The sequence below is a fragment of the Solea solea genome, chromosome 3, assembly GCF_958295425.1.
Source record: "Solea solea chromosome 3, fSolSol10.1, whole genome shotgun sequence".
NCBI classification, from domain to species: Eukaryota; Metazoa; Chordata; class Actinopteri; order Pleuronectiformes; family Soleidae; genus Solea; species Solea solea.
Window position 1 is genome coordinate 12,091,944 of NC_081136.1, and position 22,928 is coordinate 12,114,871.

General features: G+C 39.6%; 1 long non-coding RNA gene across 1 annotated transcript in view; it reads right to left on the minus strand.

Moving 5' to 3' along the window:
- The window catches only part of LOC131456825 (uncharacterized), a 235,203-nt gene that overhangs the window by 73,941 nt on the left and 138,334 nt on the right, over positions 1 to 22,928 (minus strand). Inside the window, exon 3 of the long non-coding RNA XR_009239940.1 lies at positions 12,824 to 12,898. This is a non-coding gene — a long non-coding RNA (uncharacterized LOC131456825). The remainder of the gene's footprint in view (positions 1 to 12,823; positions 12,899 to 22,928) is intronic.

Here is a 22,928-nt window from a genome sequence, read left to right on the forward strand (position 1 = left end):
TTTGCGTTCAGACCAATACAGTGACTGAATAGAACAATGTTTAAGAAACAAAAATCTACTGCTTTTCTGATTTCATAATTGTTTTTCCCAAAAATAAAATTTCTGTACCATTTTTTTTTGGTACAGAAACAGGATATTTTGAAAACAAGAGAAACTTCTACTCCTTACTCGAGAGCTGAGTTTAATGGAAATAAACATGTTTCACATAGTTGAATCGAGTTTCCCTTTGTTTCGCATTTGAGGCTTCTCTTTGTTTGTGTTGCGGCGACTTTTCATTTGCAAGTTATTGATTGCCGAAAACCAAATGTGTGAATCAATTAAGTGTGTAACTCTGTGAAGAGAAAGTGGATGAAACTAGAAGAATTGGGACATGTTTGCTTCTATAAAACAAAATAAAATGTTAATTAAGACAAACAGCAGATTACTTTTTCAGGGAACATAATTTAGTTAATTCAGAAAAATAAACATCTCATTAATTCAGAAAAGACAATTCCATAATTATGTTTTCCATGGGGAAAAACACAATAATTGTTATTTTTATTATCAGTTGAAATCTTTTCGGTTACAAAAGTCATCTTGTTAATTCAGAGTGAGAAAGATCAAATTAGTTTTAATCACAAAAACTCCCTTTTTAATTGTATTTTTTCCATAGTATTAGTATCCTTTAATTCACAACTGATTACAGATTACGACGTTAATCTGTTAGAGAGGATTCACTCAGCAGGTAGAGTTTTCTTTATAGAAACTTTTGACGGCTGTCACATTCGTTCATACGAAGATGACAATGTTCAGTCAGCGCTCACAGACCCAGGAGCTGCTGCGTTTGCTTTCATCACAATGTCCGCCCTTGTCCACCACCCACGCACTCCGCTGAACATATTCCGCAAATCATGGGAGCTGAACCGCATCTGATGAAAAACATGGTAATGTTGCAGCGGGCGTCGTTTTCGTGAGGACTCGCTGGTGCATTTTTCTGACAGAGTGACAACTCTGTGCAGAGCGCGTGGATCCAGGGTCGTGCGGGGCACCCCGAGCGCCGTCAAACAGACAGCTCACCGCACACATGGACCCCTGTGTCCTACTGATAGAGTCAAAGTTGTTGGCACAGCAAGTCGTTTTTTTTTTTGGTACTCCTATCGCCCTCGCACAAAAGGGACTTGTCACTTTTTATGACAGGAGCAAGATTTCAGTGTTTCGCTCTAGACCAGCCATTGCGTCTATGATCCACGGTCAAATTCTGGCAGCTTGAGCTCAACTGTGGCTCTTGGTGTGTGTCTGTCGCAGAAAACATCTGTGGTTGGGAGAGACGAAGCTTATGTTGACAGTAGTTCAGGCCAGTGCAGGTCATGTGTGAACCAGTCGGCAATTTGATCTCGCTCTGGAGACACGTCTGCCAACTTCAGAATCTCCTAAACAGGGAACCAATCACAAACCCCTGGCGTGCTAGAGGTGGGCTTAACGAGATGACGACAGATAAGCAACGTCGAGCAGTTTTTGAGTATGTCCAACATGGCGGCTACTGATGAGCAGCTGTTTTTTAACTTGGCTGTTGCTTGTCTGATGACTTTCTCCATGACGCTCCCCACACAAAGTTTTTCGTCGCTCTGCATACGTCATCTGGATCATTAGTCTGATTGCTTGTAGGTCTATCCAATTGTGTAAAGAGGCATTTCGATCTATACCTGTTAATCAGATTGCAAATGGGAGGTGACTACACCTTTTCCAGACTCATACTCAATCTCAAATAAGGTTGAGATGCAGTCTGGAATAAGACAGGCTAATTATGGAATGAGATATGTGTCAGTATTTTCAAATAACACTTTTTAAGAAGTAAAAAAAAAAATCGATTTAAACATTCAAAAATATTGTAAATTATTGTTTGAAAATACACTTGTTCTTGCTCCCTAATATGTTCTTTGTGCCGTGGTTTTTTGTTTGCGGGTGGGCCTTAGGAAGCTGCCTGCTGATTGGCTACTGAGTTTTGAGCGACAGCTCAATAAACTGGAAGTCGTCACAGGCTGTCGCTGTCCGTCTGGAACGAAGCTTCCTAAGGCCCACCCACAAAGAAGAAGTACAATATTTTTGAATGATTAATTTGATATTTTTTTTTGCTTTTAAAACAGTTCCATAGCTAATAGTCTTTACTGCTTATAGTATTTGTTGTTGTCTTTGTTATTTTACATTGGTGTTTTGTGTTACCATCAACCTCCCAAGGGCACTGAAGATGTAAATTAGCCACTGGCTCTAATCTTGTATTTTACATGTCTAGTAATATGCCTGTTTCCACAATGTTACCATGCACATTTAAAACAAGCTACGTTGTATGACTACGCCACTTTACTGGACTACTTTCCAAGTAGTGTTTATGCCTCCAATTTGCTAGGTCGCGATATGCCTACTTATTAGTAATGTTTACTGGATGAGCTATTCCATGACAGGCCAAAACAACTTTTGTTGGTAGCATTTCAAGTGCCTTTACCATCTAACCTGACCAAGAGGTAACCAGTCATAACATCACCCTGAATCTGAATTCCCATTTTGAAGCATCAAGAATTGCGATTTGGCCAGCGCCATGTTGATGTTTTGCAAACAGAAGTTCAGAGGTGTCACTCGCAACCCAGGTGTCCTTTCATATTTGCAAGGCTTTAGCATCTAGTTTCCTCCAAAATGGAACAAAATTGACATCCTGAAAAGTAATGACTGACACCATGAACTCTGATATTTTAAATCAAGTGAGAGGAAAAGCCTCCAGTGTCTTTTCAATATATTCTTATTTCCTGGTTGGCTTTAGAGAGGACCCTGAAGATTATGTCTATGAATTTCTCCATGCTGTCCTCGCTGTTGTCTTCATCTTCTTTTTACCAGCTTCTTCTATTATACTAAGGTCAAAGCCCCGGCTGGAAACTGTGTGCTTTCACACACTTATTTTATTTTCCATTTATGTGCACATTATATGCACAAATGAAAATAGATTATTTTGTTGTTTTCCGTTTTCAATGTTCAAAACAAAAAATGCTTTTTCATTTTCCGTTTCTAAATAATAATTGCTAAAAAGCTTGTCTCATTTGGTTTTATTATATCAAAACAAAAATCTGTTGTACGCCAAATACACTGACCCCTGAATCCAAGAGAACATATTAATATAAATGCAGTAGTAATTCAACTCTGAACTTTATAAACATTTGATTTAGTACACTTTTAGTCGGACTAACATGTTCAAATGTCTGGTTTTAGTTGGACTAACACAATAACTCAATTGTTTCTAACATCATGTAAACACACTGGGAGACAAGGTCGGAAGATTAAATCCATCGGGTCTTATCTGAAAACCGAGGAGAAGTGATAAATAAAGCTTGATTTTTGTTAGCGAGGCTTGTGTAAATTTGATAACAATCCAAAACTGGGGCACGGATTTTCACTCTGCCTCACAGGAGCACACACTTGTCAGGAGGGATGCTGTGCGGTCTGTTTTTAGCTCCACAATTGGAACTTAATCTCTATAATCCATTCGTTGGATTATGATGCAACCGCTTCGATAAAACCATCTGTGCGAGAGGGGGCCTGTGTGGTAAATTTAAAGTTCACCTTCCACTGCTCGTGATTGCATTTCACTTATTTTGCCTGCTCATCCTCCACACGTTTACTATCAAGATGTATTCATTTTTCTTATCAATTTTTTTTCAACTGTTTTGGCTTCAGCAGTGGCGTCACGATCTCGACTGTAAATCGAATCTTGATCAAAACAACGTCACAATCACGACCTTCGAAAGCAAAGATGGAATCGAGTATTTAACCACACCCACAGTGTGACGTCCTGCAGACGTGGTTGTAGCCATTGTAGCACGACTTCACATTACCTCATCCCGTTAACATGAAGCTGCTGCCAACTCATAGTAACATGGCAACAGCTGATTGGGCGACACATCGTCGACTCGAACCCCCTCCCACTTCTCGGAAATCACAGGTGTGGAAATATTTCGCGTTTCCCAGCCGACAAGAAAACCACAGTGTGTAGCTTTATATTACTAGAATAATGGTAGTATTTTTGAAAAAATTGTGCTTCCCAACCTCAGTTTCCCCTGAGTCAAGAAATATCTTCATTCTGTCTTTTGTTACGTGCCCACCAGTGACACTTGGTCCAAGCCTTGGTCCGAGGCTTGAAACTGCAACGCTAATACTGCACATTTTGACCCACTCAGGGGGACGAGACCTCATTTCCGGAATGTAAACAGTGTCCGCCATCTTTGCGAATTGTTATGCTAACAGGACCAAGTGTCACTGGTGGGCCCGTATCAAAGAAAAGAATGAAGATACACTACGCCTATTCTAATAATACAAAGCTAAATGCAAATCGGTGAAGTATTCCTTTAACAACAGATTGCTGGACCCTCAGAGCAACACAGAGCTACATGACTCTCTATGACTTCTCTTCTTTCCAATTGACTAGTTATTTTTATATTCATATTGTTAGCAATTTGACAATAAGGCCTTAGTGTAGTACATTTCAAACTGATAAAATGATGGACATTATATCACTCATGACACCATGGAGACAATCGCAATGGGAATTTAAAAATTTAATGAGTTATCATGACATAAAACTAATGATCCTTGACTAAACTAGATACATCTATAAATGCTAAATGAGAGAAACAAAAAGAGAAAGAAAACCTAATCAAATTTTGACTTCAAAATTGAAAATCAAATAGAATTGAGGATTTGGAGAATTGTGAGACGCCCACTGTCTGTCTCTATAAAACAGTACAGCCATATGTATGGTTTATTCATGTGTAAGTGTGAATACTCAAAAGGCAAATGAAATATTTAATTTCCTCTTTCAAGCGAAAGGGAAAAGGTGACATGTTGGAACAGATCTAGGAGATGAGCTGATGTGTTGTCTCTGAGATGCACATTTAATGGGCATAGAAAGGAAATGAGGAAAAAACAAACAAACAAACAAAAAAAACAAAGAGTGCCACTGTTCAGCCAGAAAAACCCCACAAACAATGAGAGTATACATACATCCATGAGAACAACTGAATGCTTCACACCCTTGGTCTCTGTGAATAAGGGATAATGTTTCTGCTGTGCTCTCAATCATTTATATCATTTCTCACAAATGTAACTAAGGAGCTGCCCAGAAAAAGCTCCAGTAGAGCTGTGCTTTATCATGTTATTCATGATAATATTGATTATTTGATTTTTTCTATGTGATAATAAAAAGCCATATTGCAATAATAAGGTAATTAAAGTCAAGTCAATTTGCTGCTGCACCAGGTATCTGAGCTTTATATAATGTAGATATAGTATTTCCACATGCATATTATCAATTTCTCTTTGAATTGAAACCCTTTTTATTTGGCCAGTGTTTGTTGTTAGTGTCAGTTACATTTAAATCTCCACGTGACTCGCTCTGTGTTTCTCAGTATATGCACACAGGAAGTGATTCGTATTGTGTCGAGACAGAGTCGACAGCGCGTGAGTAAAGCCAGATGGTGAGGAACCTGAATCATTGCCCGCCCCTAATGTCCGTAAGTATATTTGCATGCCGACACACAGCCCGTCTGATCCAGACATTGCCCTAACATCGTGCCGACTTAATGCAAGTCTGAAAATTAGCTAACGATAACATCACCATTTTATTGCGTAAACATGAGAATGATTGAAAATGCGTGTGTTTGTGTGGTCCTCCCGCCTCTCTCCTTTCTCCTCCTCGCTCCTCTTAATAGATTCAAATGAATTCAGCCGCACCACAAGCAACTGACAGCGTTAAGTTATTTGTGCTGCGCCGACACCCCTGTTCCACTCATCTCTATACAAATTCAATTTCAATTTTGAAAAAAAAAGCACACACGCTGTTATTGCACATTTGTCAAAACATCAACATTAGTCTGAATAGTCCAGTGGGGGAGGCATGAAGCTCATGGTGGTTGTTTCCCTGCAGAAAATCAGATCAAGCTTTGTTAATGTCTCCCACACGCACCTTGGGTGTTGAGCTGAATACTAACTCTTTCAATCCGCGATGACAATGAAGGCCTAGCAACAGCCCAAGTCTATATTTGTGACATTGTTGTCTGTTCTACAGTAGGCGTGGATCAAAGTGACAATCAGCTTTCCATGACCTTCATTGTTGACATACAGTATGTGAATCATATGAGATCATGCAAAATATCTGTTTGTTTTCCTCGCACTCTTTCCTCTACATATGGTGCATGTAGCCTTCAAAATACAAGAGAGAAACAAACAATCACATCCTTATGCTGACAGTGTAGGAGGCAAAAAAGGGAAGGCGAGAAACATAAAAACACTTTTTTTTCCCCCGCTGACTTTATTTTTAAGTTTTTTGTCTTTTTATATAAACAAGGAACAGGTGAGGGTCAGGGCAGTTACAGTAGGTGCAGTCCACAGTACAAACCAGACATTTATAAGGAGCTTTAAGGTAGGAGGATTCGGCTGAAGGCAATATTTGGTAATTGCTTTTTTTACTAGCAACTAGGGCTGCGTGATTCTTGGAAAAATGTGAATCACGATTTATTTGCTTAGAATTGAGATCACGATTCTCTGGAACGATTTTTTCACAAATCGAAATGTTTATTGCACTGGTGAAAAAAAAAAGATTAGAAACATTCAATTAGGCATTCAAGTAAAGTGCTGTGGTTTCTTTAGGCCCTGCATAATGGGCTTATTGTTGTTATTATTATTGTAGTGTAGTGTAGTGTAGTGTATTGTAGTGGCTTAAGTGACATATGGCTAGTTTCCACTAGCTCGAAGAAGAGGCACAAGAATCAAACAGAACGCTGCCGAACTGTAGATCAGTTAAAAAGACTTAATCATGAAAACGTGTGTTAATCTCCAACATTTAGCAAAGGAAATATCTAAAATCTCATAATTTAACAGAGGAGTCTGGTGTATTTAGTAGGGCTGAACGATATATCGTTATCGTATCGATATCTAGATATGAACATTCAAGATATTCATATCGCAAAAGCAACGATATAAACAATATAGATTTTCCCCCGCGCTCGCCCTACATGTACATTTCTGGCACAATAAACTTCATTTTTACGATTGCCCTTGAATGCACCACTGCGGCCAGCCAACCACAAACCTTATTTCATGCTTGCTGTGGATCGACAGCTGAAGCCAACCAATGACAAACATAGGAGGGCGGGAGGGAGACGGACACTGAGACGCGCACACACACACACACGACATACACAGCGGGAAAGAAAGTGACATGAGCGCGGAAGATAATGCGGCCGGTGGCGATTTTGTGCCAAAACATAAATCATCGTATTTTGGATTTAAAAAGGATGATGTCAACCAGAGCGAGGTGTTGTGCAGGTCGTGCTTGGAAAAAATTCGACGAAGCAAGGTAGCACAACAAACGCAACATCGCGTGCTGCACGAAGAGTGTATTACAATGAGAGAAACACCGGGGACTTCTCAGTCATCCCAAAAGAAGCCCAAGCAAAGTGTGTTTACTGATGCGTTCAGTAGCGTTACACCGTATGAGTCGACGTCCACCGACATACCACATTGCAAAAGACATGGTACCCGTGTACACAGTCTCACAGTGAGTTCTCATCAATAAAACTGCACTTTCCATGTGGAAAGTTTCCACAGTCTTTTGTATTATGATGTTTTTATTTTTCTGAAAAATGCTTGGTTTTCACCGAACCCGTAGTCATATCGTATCATATCGATATCGAGATATCTGGCATGAATATCGAGATATGAAATTTTGTCCATATCGTTCAGCCCTAGTATTTAGCGACAGCACTGCTAAGGTCATTGTGTCATGAGTGTGGCATCCAGTAGGATCGACTGAAATGAATGCGGTCTTTATACGGTGCTTTATAATTTCGACAACTTTTAAGAGATTTACATTAATAGACCATACAAGAGCCTGCCCTCTGGTGGTGAGTCAATCTTCCTCACAGCTCTCCACCACACCTCTATGTTTTGGTGTCTTCAATATCATATTACAGAAAAGTAGCAAACGTATTGCCATCGAATGGTGTCGATGACATCCTAACGTTATCCCTCTCCAGTGGTTAGAAGTCTTGTCTTTAAATAAAGTGCCAATAAAGATTCCTAAATCACCCAAATAACTGTTTGTCAGCATTTATTTCTGGCGTCCTGACAGCGTCAAATGGAGAAAGACTTGACTGAAGAAGAAGAAGGTGAATACATAAAACGGATATGGGGAAGAATGAAACATCAGCAGTGGATTTGAGTCATCTATTGATCTTGGCAGACTGACACTCCTTCTCATCCTTGACTCTCTCTCTCTCTCTCTCTCTCTCTCGCTCCCAAACGAAATCCATTTTTGCCCATGTCAGCAGAAAAGGAAATGAAAACAGCTTCAGACTGATGGTCCTACTCAAGCCTGAGTCACGTGACGTACAGTACATTGTTGGGGTAGAGTTTGTGTAAACCGATTCTTTGTTCAAATCTGACTTAACACCAGAGCTATCAAATATTAATGTGTAAATGACTGGAAAATGTACCGTATACTGTGATCAATGCCCTAAAAGCAGCTAGTCACATGGCAGCGATCGGTGTTTCTAACCCTAACCCAACCTGCTGAAGTGCTAACCAAGTGTCAGAATGAGGTAGAACAGTAATTTAAGTGACTTTGACACATGGTTGTGGTCTGAGTACTCCAGAAACCACTGACCTATTGGGAATTAATTCAGACATAACCATCTCAGGGTTTACTAAGAACGGACAGAAAAGGAGAAAATACTCAGTGAGCGGCAGTTTCTTTGGAGGTAAATGTTCTCGTTGATGCCAGAGGTCAGAGGAAAATGGTCAGAATGATTTAAAATGATTGAAAAGAAACAGGAAATCAAATAACAATTTGTTACAACCAAGGTATGAAGAAGACTACCTCTGAATGCACGAGTCAAACCATGAAGCAGACGCACTACAGCGGGAGAAACCACTGCTACTTCAGTTAATGTCTTGTGTATGTGATAAATGTTATATATTCATGTTCTTCAGAACGTTTGGAAATGAGGTTGCGTCTAGCACCACACTGAAGTCAAAATGTCAGCATTTGAATAACGCTGGACATAAACTGTTTTATGTATTTGTTACCAGCAGCCTATTGTATTCATTTGGACTGAGAATAATTATACTACAAGAGTCTCAGAGTAAAACAGTAGGCTTAAAATGCAGAGCCGCGACTGGTTGAGATTCCATTTTAACTATGTTACACATTTGATAAATGTCCAGTGTACAGGAATAAGTGACATCTAATGGCAAAACTGATGATTTCTAACAAACGTTCATCACTGCACTCTTTCTCCATACTGTTCTCCAGTTGTTATTGTCAGAAAAATTGCCAAACATTGCTTAAAAAAAACATTATCGTACCCATCCGGCCGATCATTTGATTGCACTTTGTCTCAAATTTCCAATATACACAACGTCACTTTGGTGAAATGATCAACAAGGCATTTCTGTCCGATAAATACAAATTTAAAAATGATATGCCTACTTTCAGCAAATAAAATTCTGTGTCCAACTTTTACTGCCTCGGTCTTGGTCTTGTCTTGATCCCTCAAAGTCTTGGTCTTGTCTCGGTCTCGACCCCTCAAAGTCTAGGTCTTGTGTTGGTCTCGATACACTGTGGTCTTGGTCTCGACTTGGTCTCGGTTTAGGTGGTCTTAACTACAACACTAACGTTCAATGCACAGCATTTTACTCAAGCTAAATGCTTAAAGAGTGCAATTAATAACTGTTATAATAATATAATAATAATTCAAGCATAGTTTGCATCCAGCTTTATTTTCCCACTTTGTATTCTTGATCAACCATCTTTTATATTTTTCTTCATGAAGCCAGCCATCGGAAAACTTGTATTGACCCACGACACTGTCGCTGCCGACAATAGGTGGCTGGCTCGACGACACATATGGAAAAAAATAAAATAAATGAGAATTGCAGTCGCACGGCGAACGGTAACCATGGTAAACCGACACCATTCTACAGCCAGCTTGATTAGTTTCATATCATCTACAGGTAATATTCTAAAAATATCAAACGTGTACGTGGTCTGGTGGTTATAAGGACGCGACTGTCTTACACCACCTGCTAAAAGCTTATACTGTAGTGTGAGTCACAACGCTACTGTGTGGTATTACTCAGCCAAAGCTTATGGTTGAATAGTCGTCTTAATGGGAAAAAAACTGTAACTTCCATTTTCTCTCCACTGTTCCTGCCCGTTGGTGGTATCTCTGTCTGACTCGCCATGAATACGGCATTTTTAGTGACTCATAAATACGGTGCTTTAAGGTACAAGTGTGCAGTGCTTTTATCTGATGAGCCGGTCACATGGCAGCAACTCAATGCCTTTTGGTCAGTGAAAGATGATAAAATGAATCTGAAGGTGACTAGCTTTGACACTGAACACCATACTTCTAAATGCACCAACCAAATTACATCAGTACTACCCAATAGGGCTGCAGTGATTATTTAATGAATGTGATTACTAAATTAATCATCAACACTTTTGATGATTGATTAAGTGGTTTGAGTGGTTTTTTTAGAGAACTAAAACGAGCTTTCTGATTTTGCAGCATCTTAAATGTGAATATTTTCTGGTTTCTTTGCTCCATGAAACTAAGAAATCATTCAAACAAAACGAGACATTTGAGAACATCATCATTTCCAGGTTTGGGAAACACTCATCAACATGTTCTGACATTATAAAAATAAGAGAGAATAATGAGCCCCTGATTTATACTTGCTGGGGCACTTTATTAGATGCATGGCAGCAACTCAGGGCAGTCAGTCATGCAGACATGATCGAACCAAACAGCTGAAGTTCAAACTGAGCATCAGACTGAGGGGGAGGAACGGTAAATAAAGTGGCCAGTGTGCATCATTTTCTCTATCCAGTGCCACCGTTGAGGCAAACTTCCAAGTTTTCTAAAGTTTTCTAGTCCAACAGAGTTACAAACACAATATCGATTTGTGCACCTTTTAGTATCACCACTATCCTCCAAATGTGCACGTTCACGCATCAAACTGTTTGATTTTGTAGACCTTGTGTTTTTGTCACTGTTGACCTGTTACGCATGGTCGCTCAATATTTTACTGCACGCTTACTTACTGCCGCCGCAGCCTTTCCTGTCATCTGCCCGGTGCAATGTTTGTCTGTGAAAGTAATGGCTAACTGGGGAGATTATTAGGCTTTGGTGGTGGAGGTCTGCACTCTGTTGAGTGCTTTCTTGTTGGCCATTAGTTGCAGGGGATTTTGACAGTGGCTTGACTTTTAAAGAACACCTATAGAGAGCATTGCAGTGCGGCTCCCCACAATACAGAAACACATCAATTTGTTTCTATCTCCTATGGGTTTACAGAGGGTCAGTGGGGTTGTTTGGAACTCTACAACAAGCTTTATTCCCACCTCAGTCCATTTCAGACATATCCGTCTCTTCAGAATACAACTATGTGTTGGTAGCGCGCAGTTTGTGCAGTCACAGAAACTTTCATGTGCAACAGATGAGAAATACATCGAAATGTATCTAGTAGGGCTGTCAATAGATTTTATTTTTGGAAATGAATTCATCTAGATTAATCACACTTAAAAGTTTGCTTTTCTTCTCATGTCTAAATTACTGAGTAATCAGACTGTTTACTTGTATCTTTCTTTTTAAACACAGAACTACACATAGAACTATGTGGTTTCAAAGAGACTCAAGCCTATCAAGTGCCAACCAGGTCCTGAAGTGAAAATCCCCAACCCACAAATAGAAAAACACTAACAGTAACTAAAAGACAACGACTGTTAACTGCGGTGGAAAAGGTGAGTACATGCTGTCAAACAAGGATCGTCACTAACTGGACTTTTAACCAGAAGTAAAGCGCATAAAGTGAATGGGAAGGATAAAGGGTAGAAGATAGATCGATGGATAGTTTCAAGTTGGATATTCAACTGATCAGTCACGCTCCAACTTCAACAGCGGCTCATCCTCAGTTTTACCCGGTGTTTGCTGCACGATGGCGGGGGTTCTGTTGCTCAGCTTCTTAAAATGAAACCTCTCATCAGACATTAACTTTGTGTATTTTGGTTTGGAGTTTTGATCTGTCAGCCATCAAACCCCCCCAAATAATACAGCTTTGAGCTTTTCAACAGTTGGGTTTCCAGCAGAGTTAGTCAAACACAGCGAGCTGCAGCCATGGGTAAAAGAAAATACAGAATGGTGCGCAACCTCAAAAAGCCTCACTGAACATCTAAAACAACACCTCAACCAGAGGAGTAGAAAATCGAGGGTTTGCACTGAGAAATGGTAAAATATAGACGACAAAAGGTGGAGAGGAGGTTTAAGGCGAATGCCAATGTGGACAATTTTGTCAAGCAATTAAGATTCAGCCAAGGGTGGCCAACCCCTGCTCTCTCTGTCTCTCTCTATCTCTCTCATATACATTGTGTTAGTGGATATTTAACATATATAATGTTTTTACAATCCGTCATTTTCTCTTATCTCTCTGCTTTTTATGTGATAATTCTCCACTGTGACTCAGCGCGGACACATTTTCACTGTCAGTCGCCACTTTTACAAAAATAAACCACACTCCAATTATAAGTGCAGTTCCTTGTTTCTGTTCTTGGCAGCTTACATTGTTTTAAATTGGAACTGCAGTACCTGTTTTAAACACTATGGCTCCCTGCTGTATATATTTGACATATACACATCGCTTTTGCCAACTTCAGCCAAGGCCATCGTGATTATTTATGCCATCATGCAAGACCTGTTGCAAGTGAGTCAAACTCAGGATTGCCTTTAAGAAAATGAAACGCTCTTACCATAATTGATGCAGGATGGTGGCGCTGTCCTACAAAGACAGGGGAGACAAGGAAAGGGCAGGGGGTGGATTTCATCTGTTAAAAAAAAAAAAAAAGAGAAAGTCTTATCATTGTCATTGAGATGGTCATGTCCAGATACTCGCAACATTTGCTAGACCCTGAGAATATTCCTCAGGTCAGAATAATTTAAAGAGTTAATAAACCCCTGGTCTGAGGCTAACTCCGCCCAATGCCTGCTTTTGAAAATCTACAAAAAGGGGGCAGGGAGTTATTGGTATTCCCAGTGGTAGTTTAGTGCTGCATTCAGTGTGAGACACCCGCATTTCAATAAGTTCCCACACTCACATGCCATACATGACATTCACCGCACATGAATTAGTAATCTATGAATCGATGATGTGAAGGCAGATTGCTCTGCGTAGTTCATTCACACAATGGTCTCGAATTAGTGACCCATCAGCCAATCAGAAAATAGTATTCGCTGTCGCCGGGCAGAATGGACGCGCTACGCTCTGGTTCGCACAGCTCGGTTATATTGGGGGTGTGGCTGGAGGAGGCAGTACATACGCCCCTTTTTTAACACAAAATACACAATTCAAATACTTTACACAAAACTACCAAACTTGTTTGACCTGGATCAGTAAATAATATTACTAGATATCCATAGTTTTAACCTGAAAAAAGTGGTTTAGGGGTTTAGCTACACCCTGTACCACCCATATATACGAGTGATGGTTGGCCACTAGATGGGGCTACTCATCCCGACAGGACATGATACAAACAGCACTGCATCCTTGCGTGAGTTCAGTGCATCTTCACTCCATGAGGGGCATCTTTCAAACCTGACGAGGTTACACATTTAATGTTTCTTTATTTAAAAACAAATACATTTAGATTTGAATCAGCACCAGGAGAAGTCTACTGGTATTGATGAGTTCATCTCAGTGGTAATGGTTTTGCAAATTTGTGTGGAATGAAAGAAATAAAAATACATGTTCCAAACTGTTATTTCTGAGCAAATAACTAGAAAAAACATTGCATAGTTCTTGTCATTAGCATGTTTCTACATCCAAGGTCCTAAAACTAAATACATTTATTCAAAGCCAATTCAGCAAGGTGCATTTTTATAATGGGAAAAAATTATTTTGTGATTAAACTCTATTTTTGGGGACAATGGAAATGAATAATCTTTGAAACAAACGGTTATTCAGTCAGGAATGAATACGCAAATTGAAAGAGGGTTCAGGGATTTATTAAAACACCCCCACCATAGTTAAATATCACAGATCGCTCACCGTGGTAGAAGCACTACTTTTTCCCTGATTTATACGACGGCAACCTCCACTTTTTCCGCGGGAAAATTATTTTTTAATTGCACTTGTTCTCCCTTAATGAATTCACATGAGGTTTGCAGTAAATGGAAGACTGACGGAAAATCACATCACCTTTATCTGCCTTTATTCTGAGTATATTAATCTTTTTTATTCAAACATGGAGCAATGAGGAGGAGCTTGATTAAAAATAGATATTATGGCAAACACAGCTTTTGATTCTTCCCCCCCCAGAGAAACATTTTAATTAAAAAAAAAAAAACATGCAAACATCAAACATGCCTTGCTGTCGCTGGCCTGTATAATGGTGAAAAGGGGGCTTGCGTAATTTAATTCTAGGATCAATAAATCATTGAGAAGGAACTAAAACAGATATTTCCCCCTGGAGTTGTACATTTAGACTGTTTGGTGAGATTCAGAATGGTGCTTCTGCTGTTCCTCTCTCCTCACCTTTCAACATTGATTTGTATCCCAGCACTTTGTCTTTTGTCTCTACAGAACTTAGTTGTAATGTGCTTGAACTGGACCGGCATTTCAAAATAAAATGACGTGTATATTCCATAATAAGCAGGAATCTGTCATCCCTGTAGCTTTTTCTTTGGCCCGTCTTTCATTCCATCTTTCAACTGAGCCAAATGATGAAATACAAATAATAAATAGTGCTTCTTTTGAAATGTAAAAACGCAAGCATGCATGTCATAGCACGGTGCCCCTGGATATGACGCCAGAACTGCTGCCAAGAATTGAAGACGGCAAAGAAGGAATTAGCAGGAATGACCTGAAACAACGTGACCCTCATGTGAAGGATAAAGCGGGCAGAAGATTAATGAGTCAAACGTTTTGATGTAGGAAAAATGGTGGAACATGATAATAATGTGAGAATAATAAAGAAAATAGGAAAATAATAGATAACCAAAAATATAAAACAGGTAACCTAGATTTGGAAATGCTGACTCGGCATGCTTACTCAAAAAACTAAACTAAAACTGAGCATTTACAAAAAATAAAATAATAATAAAAACGAGCAAACCCACTCTAAAAACTAATTAAAACAAACTCATTTAAAAAAAAAAAGTCAAAATGAAATAAAAATGAAAACTAACGAAAAATCCAAACTTGGTTTTTTGACCAGTGAGGAGTGTAACGAGTAGTGAGTTGTCATGTTTTCATCTGGTAGTAGTAAATGTCAGGGATAATAATCAGACAGTATTAAATTGGTAGAATTTCTCAAGCAGTGTTTTCAGTCATGAAAAAGTACATTCACGTATCTCCCTACTTGAAACATCTGTACAGATTTATTTGGGTGTAAGAGAGAGCAAAGATGTATTTTCTTTCCTTCAACAGCCGGTGTAGATTAATCTCCATCCCTCCAAGACTGGGGAAGGCGTGAACTTCCAAAAATCAAAGTCTTGCAGGTGCAAAATTGAATCTTAAATGTAAATTGATTTGGAGATCAAACATTCTCCAGCCCCTCTATCATTTTAATCAGGCAAAGTCGAGACACTGGCAGAGCAAAGAGGTGCTTGAAATTCTGAATTCACCGAATGCATCTTCCAGCTTTGATTAAGGATGTGCGTGTGTGAGGAGGAGGGGGAGGTGGACTCAGCTGCCGGTGTCACACTCCTATAAGGACAGGTGGGAGAGTCCCAGAGCTGAAGATTTTCTGCATGTTCTGCAGTAATTTCAGGCATGTGAGGTCAGCAAAATAAAGTGTGGAGCAATGTTGTGGGTAATTATTTGAATCAATCAAGAACGTGGAAGTGATAGAGGAACTCCACTGGTTTCCTAACAATCATTTCAGAGCACGGCCAAAGGATGGCAGTGCAGTTATATGGAAACAAAACACGTGCCACAAAACATGAATTCGATAAGAAACTAAATGATTGTATTTTTTTTTTCTTCTTAACACTGTGATTAAGAAATGTAGGCACATTATGCATCAACCAGCCACTTAATTAGGTACTGAGGACACCTGATAAAGTTTCTGAAATACTCAGAGCACCAACAATCATGCCATTTTCAAAGTCTCTTTAATCACATTTCTTCCACACCCTTGATGGCTTGATGATCAGACACTGCCATGTGATTGGCTGATGAGACATTTGTGTCAACAAGCAGTTGAACTGGTGAAACTGGTGAATACAGTGGCTGGTAAGTGTTTATACTAGGGATGCACCGAAATGAAAATTGTTGGCCGAAACCGAAAACCAACAATAAGAAAACACTTCCGAAACCGAAACACAGACAGAAATTATTATGCCAATTCTGTACCATTTTTTTTTTTTTTATCTAATTTTGTTGTTATGGCTGCGACTCTGTGCACTTAGATCACTAAAGTCAAGGCATTGCAATTGTATACATTAATATTCATGATTCAAAGAATAAATCAATTATGAACATACTCATCGAACATAATATCAGACAACACCGATTTTCGGTCACCAAATTTTCAGTGCATCTCTAGTTCATACACAGTATTTTTTAGCATTTTGATCCATGGTTTTATCGAAAATTGGGTTACTCTTTTTATATTAAAGGTCCAAAGTGTAAGAATTAGTGACATCCAATGGTGACATGGCAGACTGTATCAAACCAAGGACTCCTTCACTAATCCCCAACAGTGCATCAAGGAACTATATTGGCAGCGTCAATGTCAGTCTACTAAATCCAAACATATACAATTTTGAAGTGATAACACTCTCATACAATCATACTTAAGGGTAGTATATATTTAATTTCAGCCAGTGAAACCACCTAGCTCTTGCAATATTCCAAAATCAGAGAAAAGCTCCAACACCGTCTGACCCATAATGTTGAATTATAGGTTGTTTATTAATTTACAGATTCAGTCAACCCCAATGTATCGCTCAGTGCTCCACAGCATGATGGCAGTTTTTTTTTGGTTTGATGATCATCAGTGGCTTATCTGGAATCAGGCCCCAACAAGATTAAGACTAATGTGAAACCATTAATTCATTAATTAAGACACTTCAACTTCGAAAGTGTGAGCTTTTGTGACTCAGAACTTTACGACAACTATTCACTTAAATTTAGATCATCAAATTGACTCAGACACCAGATTCTCATGACTGTGTCCATCAGTCTGTCGACGTCACATGTTGTATCGGCTCAGCTCGCTTGGAACTTTACCAGAGCAGGTAAAGTTGAGCCGAGCCAAGTCATGCTAGAACTGTATAGTGGAAAAGCTCCATTAGTGTCTGCGCTTCCAGGGAAGACAAGCATATTAGCCTAATGACTCTTCCACCAGGTGGAGTATAGGCTGGAATATAAGACTATGTCTCAGTATTGTTCACCACAGAGTAAATTAATTAATTCCACTTAAAATATTGAGATAATATTAAGTTGTTGTTGTTATTGTTTCTAACTGCTGCAATTACCTAACAATTGAGGTAAGTACGGAAACGGATTATGAAACTGTGTTGGGACGACTATGTTGTGGTCACTATCAGGAAACACTGACACATTTATCCGGCACCTCCATTTAGTTCCTGGCTGCTGTGGTGGAAAAGGACATAATTCCCAGTAAAACCCATAATTCATGGTGCTAGTCCCTGCAGTGGAAACACAGATCCACAATCCACAACGCAGCTCAACTCATAAACTGAGAGAATTCATCGGATATCTGAAACAAGAAGGCTGTGATACATACACAGGAATGGACTTCACAATGTTATTCCTGAAAGGCTGCAGAGCTCCTTTGGTGTTGTGAGAATATCTCATCTTCTACAGCGAATCTCCCTTGTCCCACTCATGTTCTCTCTCTTTCAACCTCTGTGCATTCTTACTCTTTTTTATTTTTTTTTACTCTTTTCTTTCGACTCAGTCCTGTGAAAGTGTGCTCAGCTCATTCCAAGATCCTGAGCCGGAGAATGAGGTGAGAGAATTGACGGTGGTAGCACAGGGGAGCGCGGCCTCTCATCCATGATCCGCCCAGCTAATTACCCTGTGTGGCTATAGCGTCACTCTCTTTTCCCTCCCTCACTCAAAAAGCAGATTAAACACTTGGGAATGACCTGCTCTAGATTTTATGCTACATTGGACTCTTAACAAATTAAAGGTGGGTCATCCATGGACAGCTAATTGCAAGAGGCATATGGTGTATTAACTCATAATCAAGATTAAATTCCATATTTTCAACTTAGATTGGGCTCCATAATTTAGACCCTGACATCTCAGTCATCTTCAAAGCATATAAAAAAATGCAACAGGAGTAGGTTCTGCCACTGAATCAGTATCTTCCTGACCAAATCGTAATTTTCAGTGTGTCATTTTGGTGCCTGAGCTGTTTCCATAAATCTGCATCAGGTCGTTTGCTTTGCAGCTCTGCACAGGATTGCACAGGTCAGTGATCGTCTCTCTGTGACACTCCACTGGACTGATCAGAATCAAAAATCTAATTCAAGTTCAAAACATACAGCCGAGCAGTGCACCACACCAAGTATTTACCATGTGGTTCAGCAGAGGATGCTGTAAGCGCAGCTTGGCCGAAGATCCATTTTGACTGTCCTCTCTTGGCCCATCATTAAAATAAAGAATCAGGGTTAGTTTTTTTTTTGCGCACACACACCAATCCGTGTCTGGGAAGCAATGGGGATTCGGTGCCTAGGTCAAGGACACATGACCCGTCCTGGGATTTGAACCGGCAGCCACAATTCCTTTTTCTCTTCGCCATGGGCAAACCCAAAACACTGATCGCAGAGGACGGTCAGTGGACAGTCATGCCACCAGAGCATCTGAAAAGCAGCATGTGGAAGTATTTGGGTTCTACACTGTGAATTCAAAAATAAGGAGCATATTTGGGGATTCGTCCATTAGTAAGACTTTTAGTCATTGCAGGTAAAGCAAAGAAATTTGATTTCAATGTCTGTTCTCACCTGGAGTAACAGATCTGACATAATCAAGGACTACTTTTGTAAGATTGTCGCAGCACAAATTAAATACAAAATTGTTATTTAGAGTGAAACTCTTGTAATTTATTTGTTATGTAAATCTATAGTTGTATATTTTGTAATTATTACAAATAATATATCTATCTATATCTATCTATCTATCTATCTATCTATCTATATATATCTATCTATATATATATATATATATATATATATATATATATAGAGAGAGAGATATATATGAAAAATTATTATTTAATATTGTTGACATTTCTGTTCCAGGTTTAGGCTGTGTTTTAGTGCTGGCACAGTTTGGAAAGTATTGGTTTTACACAGATATTGCGAAAAAAAATGCAAAACAAAAAAAAGGTACCCGAATAAGGAGGTCTTTCAAAGGGTAACAACAGCACAATTGTAGTTTGAATGGAGAAAGGAAAGCAACCCGTCATCCGACACCGCTTTCTTCTTCCATTCAACAAAACAAGGGATTAATCAATCTATGTTTTTAATCTATGACAATTCCCTAATCTTCAGTTTTAGATTACTTTTTAAAGAGACTGTTGACAAAATGAATAAATGAGCAATTATGGGTTCCATGGGAATGGCAGATGGAGGCAGAATCAAAGAGACTGTAAACTGTAAGGGCTCAGCAGAATTTATGTGGCGAGACAACAATGCACATGTGACAGAACAATAGAGAGTGTCTGTTTCAAGTCTTGTGTAGTCAGGGAAATGAGAATAATTCTGTGAAATGTGGACTGTTACATTCCGCAGCACAGAGCCAAAGAGATTTTGCTTTGATAGAAATGCCAAGGATTGATCACAGGAATCACACGGCATCTTCTGATTCAATTTGCAAAGTAAAAGAAAAGTTGTAGAGTAGAGATAACTCTCTCGTGAATGAACTTTGTCACGCCTCTGTCCTCGTTGGGGGTTTTCGCAGCACAAAATAAGGTTAGCAGTCACCAGAAAATATCGATTTCCACCCTGCCTTAGGCATAGTGGTGAAGCTATCAATAGCCAAAGCAAAGTTGCTTCACCTCACTGAGCACTGTGACCCCTCTGAAACATCCACACACATCAGTCTCACAGTTCTGAGCCTGACCTCTTTTTATATGAAATACAATGCTGATCCATGAAAAGCTCACCATTCACATTGGCCTTTAAGTGTCCTTTTACTCCTTTTTTTTTTTTTCTTACACAGTCACAAATAAGTTTGAGCAAGTGTGATTTGTACAGAAATGGAAGAGGTTGGGCAAAACTACCCGAGAGATGAAAGAGAGCTGTGCCAGAAGATGAAGATCCCCCGCTAATAAACTTGACATTTCTCCATGCTGTGCTCCAATATCTCACCAATAACAATTAGTCCAGTAATCATTTGGCTAATTATGATTAAATATCTGATGTGCTGCCAGCAAGGCCCTCTGCACTGCAGCTTGTGCATCCTCACCTCTAACAGTGCAAATGTCATTGGGAGTCATAGGTGCAACCACAAACACAATGATCCACCCAAATCCATATGCTACCCTCTCACTTTGGCCTCAGCTTATGACCACACACAAAAAAAACAAAAAAATGTGACAGGCTGAGTAGATAAAGATACATATACACAAATTCCATCATTGGAAATGAGCTAATTTTAATGAAGACAAAAGATATCTTACCAGAAGATATGCTAACTGAGGCTATACACTAAAGTTAGCTGCATTTATTCAGGTAGGTTTTTATTTAAAGGAATACTTCACCGATTTTCATTTAGCTTTGTATTACTAGAATAGGGGTAGTATTTTTGAAAAATTGTGCTTCCCAACCTCAGTTTCCCCTGAGTTAATGAGAAATATCTTCATTTATTTCTTTGTTACGTGTCCACCAATGACACTCGGTCCTGTTAGCGTAACTGTTAGCAAAGATGGCGGACACTGTTTACATTCTGGGAATGAGGTCTCGTTCCCCTACGGGTGGGTCTAAAAAGTGCAGAATTAGCGTTGCAGTTTCAAGCCTGCATGTAACAAAAAAAAAGAATGAAGATATTTCTCGACTCAGGAGAAACTGAGGTTGGGAAGCACAAGCTAAATGCAAATCGGTGAAGTGCTCTTTTAAGCTTTATTTATACAGGTTATCCCATTAAGACACGGGGTCACATCTTCAAGCAAGACAACACAACAGCAAAGCACAGAATTACAGACAGACAACACAACAATAAAGGAAATGTGCAAAGTGCCAAGTGAATAAACAAATTACGAGAAGCGGGGGCAAGTTCCCAAAGATGCCCTCTCCAGTGACTCTAAAAGAATAAAGGGAATCAAGCGAGACAGCTTGAGAATCTGCTGAAGCGTGTTCCAGGTTGCGGGGGCAGAGTAGGAAAATGCAGTAGGAAAATGCCAACTGTAAATGCAATTGTACAAATGCAAGAGTCTGTGCATGGACAATAATGACCAGCTGACCAGAGAGTATTTAGTGCAGTGGTGTGTGAGGGGCCTACAGGCTGCAATGAATCTTAGCGCACCATGATAGACAGCATCCAACAAGAGAAGAGACTGAGCAGAGGCATTCATGTACATGATATCTCCATAATCAAGAAGAGGCAAGAATGTGGCAGCAACAAGCCTGATTTGATTCTGAAAAAAAAAACAATTTTAGTTTCTTTAAAATATAGTCAATGTGGGGTTGAAAAGAAATGCTTTCATCAATTGTGATGCAGAGGAAAAAAACATTAGTTGTTAGCACTGCTGTAATTTGGTTGGTACATTTAGAAGGACAGTTTTTTTTTCGGTACCCAACTCTTGTTGCAGGTTATTGCACAGTTGTGTTTAAATGTATCTGCCATATGTTAAACAGAGAACAACATCGGATAAACTGATTGACATTCACCTTGTCACCTCTCAATGGCACCACAGGTGATTCAAAAGGAGCAGGTGAGCGTGCTATTGCTGCTTCACTAGGCCCTAACCTGCAGCCCCAGCTGCGACAGTACTGCTGCTGTTCCAGTCTGACTGTTACCTCTTACCCTCCCTCCCACCCCTCCATCTCCCCGTCTTTCTTTCGCTCCAGGCCGCTCTTCACTGCGCTCCTGTGGCAGAACCGTCAGGTCCTTGTTGCTAGGCAACCGCCATCTTAAGATTTCCCCGGTAGAGTTTTGTAGGTAATAAAACAATGCCCTAAGACAAACAGCGACTGGAAACCAGAACGGCCTCAGGGAGGAAAAGAGATCGTGCCTTGTTCATCCCAAGCTCTCCTTTGGTTTTATTACAGCAATAATTGCATCAAACCCAGCAAAGGGTTAGTTAAGTAAAGTAAAGCAGAGGGGAAACGGAGAGGATACTGAAGGAAATTCAGTGAAATTCTTGTTCCAGTTTGTGAAGTTACACCTTCAGCTTCTTAAATTGAACTCTTATCTCATGGTGAGCGAGCATCCGAGCTGAGAAACAGCTGTCTTTGACAAGGCTACGGAGCCCCAAGGTTATGCAAGCATATGGTAACACATCACTTCAATCTCTGTCAATTCCCGCCTTGATTACAGTATCAGGTCATCTGCATACACATTTTGATGGACATTTGACAATTTTCAATGTCTAGGCCAGCCAGTTATTTACCGAATGGGTTTCAGTCAGTTCCCACAACTTGAGTTGAGCAACAACAACAGGCAAAAACATGGGCATGTGCAAGACCTTCTATACAAGGTTGTCAGTGGAATGAAGGCAACACAAACAAAACAATTTGAGACAGCATACGGAATTATGGTGAGACATCGGGGAGATGAAAACTTTTGTGCTATTTTATTTGCCGTTTCCTCCTCATCCAAGCCCGTTTAGTAGATGAATCATCAAAGGCAAGCTCTTACTAATACAAGCAATAAACTACTCT